The 6,000-nt window shown below is 46.1% G+C and overlaps 1 protein-coding gene across 10 annotated transcripts in view; it reads right to left on the minus strand.

The window, feature by feature from the left end:
* Nucleotides 1–6,000, minus strand: part of PARP4 (poly(ADP-ribose) polymerase family member 4) — a 153,124-nt gene extending 147,124 nt beyond the window's left edge. For 9 of the 10 annotated variants that reach the window (XM_087436347.1, XM_087436344.1, XM_087436346.1 and 6 more), the window contains exon 1: nt 5,893–6,000. The gene's annotated coding sequence lies outside the window, so the exon portion shown is untranslated. The remainder of the gene's footprint in view (nt 1–5,892) is intronic. The other variant, XM_087436343.1, reaches the window with a different exon arrangement.

Below are 6,000 nucleotides of genomic sequence, written 5' to 3' on the forward strand. Positions count from 1 at the left end.
AAAATATACAAATATGCAACTTATGTTTATTTATTTATTTACTTTTTTGTGAGGAAGATCAGCCCTGAGCTAACATCCATGCTAATCCTCCTCTTTTTGCTGAGGAAGACTGGCTCTGAGCTAACATCTATTGCCAATCCTCCTCCTTTTTTTCCCCCAAAGCCCCAGTAGATAGTTGTATGTCATAGCTGCACACCCTTCTAGTTGCTGTATGTGGTACTCGGCCTCAGCATGGCCGGACAAGCGGTGCGTCGGTGCGCGCCCGGGATCAGAACCCGGGCCGCCAGCAGCGGAACGCGCACTTAACCACTAAGCCACGGGGCCAGCCGACAACTTATGTTTAAATGAAAGATATATATATATATATATACACACACACACACACACAAACACATTTGAAGTTAATTTAACTTCTTTTACTGTGTCATACGTTCCCACATACAGGAAAGAATTACTTCTAAGAAAAATAAGCATATTTTGAATTGAAAGAAATTTTATGTGTATTTAACAATAAACTAATAAATGGTGAGATATTGGGTTTAATTCATGGTAGCTATTTGTCAATTTTTTATTCATTTATTTTTTTGAAGATTGGCCCTGCACTAACACCTGTTGTCAACCTTTCTCTTTTTCTTTTTCCTCCCCAAAGCTCCAGTGCATAGTTGTGTATCATAGTTGTAGAGGTGTAGCTCTTCTATGTGGGGCGCCACCTCAGCATGGCTGGATGAGTGGTGAGTAGGTCCCTACCGAGGATCCGAACCAGCAAAGCTGAACGCACCAACGTAACTGCTATGCCACCGGGCTGGCCCCTGTCAATTTTTTTAAAACTGAAATCATCTCTAGCAGATTCCCCAAAGTAAGCTGGTGTCTCATGAAAAGCAGTTCCTCAGTCTGATGTTTGTTTCAGGAAAGTTAACTCACAGGTTTCTGGCAAGCTCTAGGATGGCCGGCGCTGCAGTCTCCAAGGGCACCTACTGGGCCCAGCCTCCAGAGAACACGATTAGGGTTCCGTGTTCCTCCTTCTGCTCCCCCTGCCCTTGAATGTCCCATCCTCCCAGACTGGAGTCCTCACTCTAGGCCTTTTGCCTGAGCAATGGTGCCCATTCCTTGAGGCCCTAAATGCCACCCTATATGCAGCCAATCCCCAATTTAAGACAAAATGCCCACTGCCTCCCCAACGCTGGCACCTCAGATATGCCAAGTTCCCAATCTAGGCCTCCCACTGTACTCCTCTTGGCAAGTGGCTGCCATGTCCAGCCAGCTGCTCAAGCCACTGGGCGCTCTCCTTGATTTCTCCCCCTCTTACCCCTTCTGCCATCAGCACCTCTTGTGTTCACTACCCCTAAATAGAGCTGGAATCTACCCACTTTCTCCATCTCCACTGCCACCATGGCCCAAGCCCCCATCAGGAGATTCCTAACTCGTCTCCCCACTTCTCCTCCTCTCTGCCTCTAATCTCTTCTCTACACTGACTGTAGCTTGAGGAACTTTTTTTTTTAATTACGTTTCAAATTTCTTATTTCAAGGCCTGGCCTCTCTCCCCAGCCTCATCCTGCACCTCTCTCTCTGTGCCCTGGCCACATTGCCTTTTTCTTCAGGTTGGCAAAAACCCCAAGCTTGGGCCTCAGGGCCTTCATACATGTTGCTCCTTCTCCCTGGGACCCTTCCTTGCTAACTCCACCCCACACTTGTATATCCCATCCAAGACCTAGTAGTATCTGTCCAACAAATGAACAAATTAGAGGTTTACATTTTTTTGGTCTTATGAGGTCTGGTTAAACTGAAGTCCCTTGATTTAATTCTGCCTTTCCATTGCGTTAATATTTAGTAACTTCATATGTGTTGATTTTTTTTACGTTCAAACTGATTCGTGATTATCATCGCTTGTAGATGGAAGAGAAGATGATGGGTACTGTGAAAGATACTAGACTACACTGTTTACATTAATCTTGTTCTTAATCTCTGACAATTAAAAAACACACAGCAAACAAAACAGTAAAACTCTCTAACGAATCTTTAACAATTTTCAGGACAGTCTCTGTGCTGGACAGGACAGGCTGAAGTAGGTGTGGCTGTTCAGATTCACTTCTTCAGATTTGTCCTGGGTGAGTTCTTAAGTCCTTTGACCTGGTCTTTAAAAACGTTTTCTAATAGAAAAGTAATTCAGGGGCCGGCCCTGTGGCATAGCGGTTACGTATGCATGCTCAGCTGCTGGCGGCCTGGGTTTGGATCCTGGGCGTGCACCGAGGCACCGCTTGTCAGGCCATGCTGTGGCGGCGTCCCATATAAAGTGGAGGAAGATGGGCACAGATGTTAGCCCAGGGCCAGTCTTCCTCAGCAAAAAGAGGAGGATTGGCATGGATGTTAGCTCAAGGCTGATCTTCCTCACACACACACACACACACACACACACACACAAAGTAATTCATTCTCACCTTAGAAAATTTGGAAAATACAGAACTGCATAACAACAGCAAAATAATCTCAAAACCTAGGGGCCATGTTAACATCTTGTTTTGCTTTTTTTTCCAGTCTTTTTTCCATGTGTATATACTGTAATGGACTATATTATTATCAAAATTGAAATCATACTATATTCACAATAACGATCTTGCATTTTATGTCAGGGTTTTATCCTCAGCATTTTATCATTAAACATTCTTGGAAAACATTTTCTTTTGGTGAGGAAGATTTGCCCTGAGCTAACATCCGTTGCCAATCTTCCTCTTTTTTTTTTTTGTTTTTGCTTGAGGAAGATTAACCCTGAGCTAACATCTGTACCAATCTTCCTCTACTTTGCATATGGGTTGCCGCCACAGCATGGCTGATCCCAGGTCTGCACCTGGGATCCAAACCAAGATCCTGGACCTGGGATCCAAACCAAGATCCTGGGCCACCGAAGCAGAGCGAGAAGAACTTTAACCACTCAACGACGGAGCCAGCCCCCTGCAAAATATTTTTAATAGAGGCTATCTTAGATATGTATCATAAATGAACGATTTATATATTGTTAGGCAATTAAATTATTTCTAAATTTTAGTATTAAAAACAAAGCTGTGATGTACACGCTTATATGTAAATCTTTGTTTGCAACTCCAATGATTGTCTTAGAAAACAGTCTTAAAGTCCTTAAAAGTACTGAGTCGGGGAGGCCCCGTAGCTTAGCAGTTAAGTGCGTGCGCTCCACTACTGGTGGCCCGGGTCCGGATCCCGGGGAGCGCACCAAGGCACCGCTTCTCCGGCCACGCTCAGGCCCCATCCCACATACAGCAACTAAAAGGATGTGCAACTATGACATACAACTATCTACTGGGGCTTTGGGGAAAAAAAAGGAGGAGGGTTGGCAATAGATGTTAGCTCAGAGCTGGTCTTCCTCAGCAAAAAAAGAGGAGGATTAGCACAGATGTTAGCTCAGGGCTGATCTTCCTCACAGAAAAAAAAAAAAACGCACCTATGATCCCTCCATCTAAAAATAACCCCACTGTTGATATTTTGATATTTCTTGCTGGTATTATTTTTTCCTGTATCATTTATATTTTATAAGTTATTTTTATTTATTTTTTATTTTTTTAAATTTTTTAAAATTTTTTATTTATTTATTTCCCCCCAAAGCCCCAGCAGATAGTTGTAGGTCATAGCTGCACATCCTTCTAGTTGCTGTATGTGGGATGTGGCCTCAGCATGGCCGGAGAAGCGGTGCGTCAGTGTGAGCCCGGGATCGAACCCCGGCCGCCAGCAGCAGAGCGCACGCACTTAACCGCTAAGCCACGGGGCGGCCCTTATAAGTTATTTTTATAAAAATATGTTACTTATTAATATTGTTTACTTAACTTGATAGCCAGTTTATCTTATGTAACTTAATGAGAATTTTCCCATGTCACTAAATATTCTTTGAGAATATCTGCAGTTGTTACATAAGGTTTGTGTTATTTAACTCTTCCCTAAGTCCTCAGATAATCGGTTATTTAAAACTGTTCATTATTATAAATACACTTTGAGGAAAATATTTGTACATACATTTTTGGCCAAATCTCTGTCACTATTTCCTTAGAATAGAAAGTCAGAACTGGAACTACTGGATCTGACACTATAGATATTTTTTAGCCTTTTCTTTGTGGTAAAATGTACCTAAAATAAAATTTACCCTTTTTTTAACCATTTTTAAATGTACAGCTCAGTGGCATTAAGTACATTCACATTGTCCAGTCTCTTCCTCCTTTCCAAGCTTTCGCTAAACAACAGTCAGTATTCATTCCTGTTTCCACCAGAGCTTGTTTTGTATGTAGGAGATCTGCTGGGTGTCCTCGACACATCAGGCCCTGTTCTAGGGACACAAGACGACAGCACAGCCCCAGCTCCGGAGAAACGCAGCGCCCCCCTCCCAAGTGCCGGCTACACAATCCAGAAACCGCTGGTGCCGCTGGGAGCAAGAGGTTTACTGCCTCACAGTTTCGTGTCTTTAACAACCGGCATTTTCTTCTCTCGAGAGCCTCTCTACCCATAAAGTCTTCCTGGAACTCTCCTCGCTCTGATTCGCTGCCCTGCTGTGGCCTCCTAACAGCCCCACAGCAGGCAGGTTTAATCACACACCTCTCTATAATCATTGGCTGTTCTCCACTCTTACCATAATCAATTTCTCCAGGAGGGCCAATCCTGTGTGAGGGGCTGCGCCCTGTTTACCTTTATGTCCCTAGAATCTAGACCACGTTTGGTACATAGTAGGCATTCACTTACTTACTGAAATATTCTTTCACGCATCAATTAGAGTTTAGGATTATAGAAAAGCTTTCTGACACTATTTGCATATTTGGACTCGGCGTCAATACTGCACCTCCCTAATGGGATTACTAACCCCTAAGAAGCAAGGCCACCTCCTCTGGTGCTGCTCCAATTCCCACGGCATCTTATAGCTCCAAGCACACAGACAGGACCCAAATAAGTGCTAACTGAAGAAATGATCAAGTCAAATGTAATGAAAGAATCTGCAACATGCACATATTCAGAGTGAGTTTCTCCTTTATCATAATACCACATTTTAAATACTTTTTATATGTTTGTCATTTTTTGTGTTGTTGTTAGGAAGATCGGCCCTGACCTACCAGCTGCCAATCCTCCTCTTTTTGCTGAGGAAGACTGGCCCTGGGCTAACATCCACGCCCATCTTCCTCCACTTTATATGGGAGGCCGCCACAGCATGGCCTGAGCGGTGCGTCGGTGCACGCCCGGGGAGCGCGCGCACTTAACCGCTTGCGCCACCGGGCCGGCCCCTATGTGTTTGTCATTTTGCAATCCAGAATCGAAAGGTTGAACATTCAGCAGAGCCCTGTTTTTCTAGAAGCTGACATTTACCGACTCAGTCCCCTAGGTGAGTCATTCGGAATTCCCGGCAGGAATATTTAACTGATTTTCAGATTTTCAGTGTTGTAACTCAACACGCACATTGTTTCTATCACGGCGTTCCTAACTACTCACAAAGTCAGATCATATTCTCTGATAGTTCACCAAAATATTGTACTTTTGCAAAAGCTTCCTTTGAAACTTAACTTTCAGTACAAAGGCTGTCTGGCATATTAGAGACAAGAAACACTGAGTTCTGGCATCTGCTCGTTTTGCCGAGCGCGGGACGCGTCCGGAGACCCCAGGCTGAGCGCCGCCTCCCCCGGGCGGCGCCCCCGGGCCCAGTCGCCGGGCCGGCGCCCGTACGAGGACGCCCCAACCTCCCAAGGACGGTGGCCGCCGCGAGGACGGCTACGCGACCGCGGTCAGCGAGGCGGGCGGACTGCGCCCGCTTCTCCCGCAGGAAGTCGGCGCGGCCAACTCCCGGCCCCGAGTACCGGACCCGCGGTCCCCGCCTGGGCCGGGGCTGGGGCGCCACGATCGGCGCCCACGCACCTGCCTGAGAATCGGGCCCGCTCCTGCTCCTCCCGGCTCCGGGCGCTCCCCGCGCCTGCTGCTCCTGGCTCCCGGGGCTTCCGGATCCCGGCCCCGGGGCTCCTGACC

The sequence above is a fragment of the Ceratotherium simum genome, chromosome 10, assembly GCF_057802395.1.
Source record: "Ceratotherium simum simum isolate JZ-2026a chromosome 10, ASM5780239v1, whole genome shotgun sequence".
Taxonomy (NCBI): domain Eukaryota; kingdom Metazoa; phylum Chordata; class Mammalia; order Perissodactyla; family Rhinocerotidae; genus Ceratotherium; species Ceratotherium simum.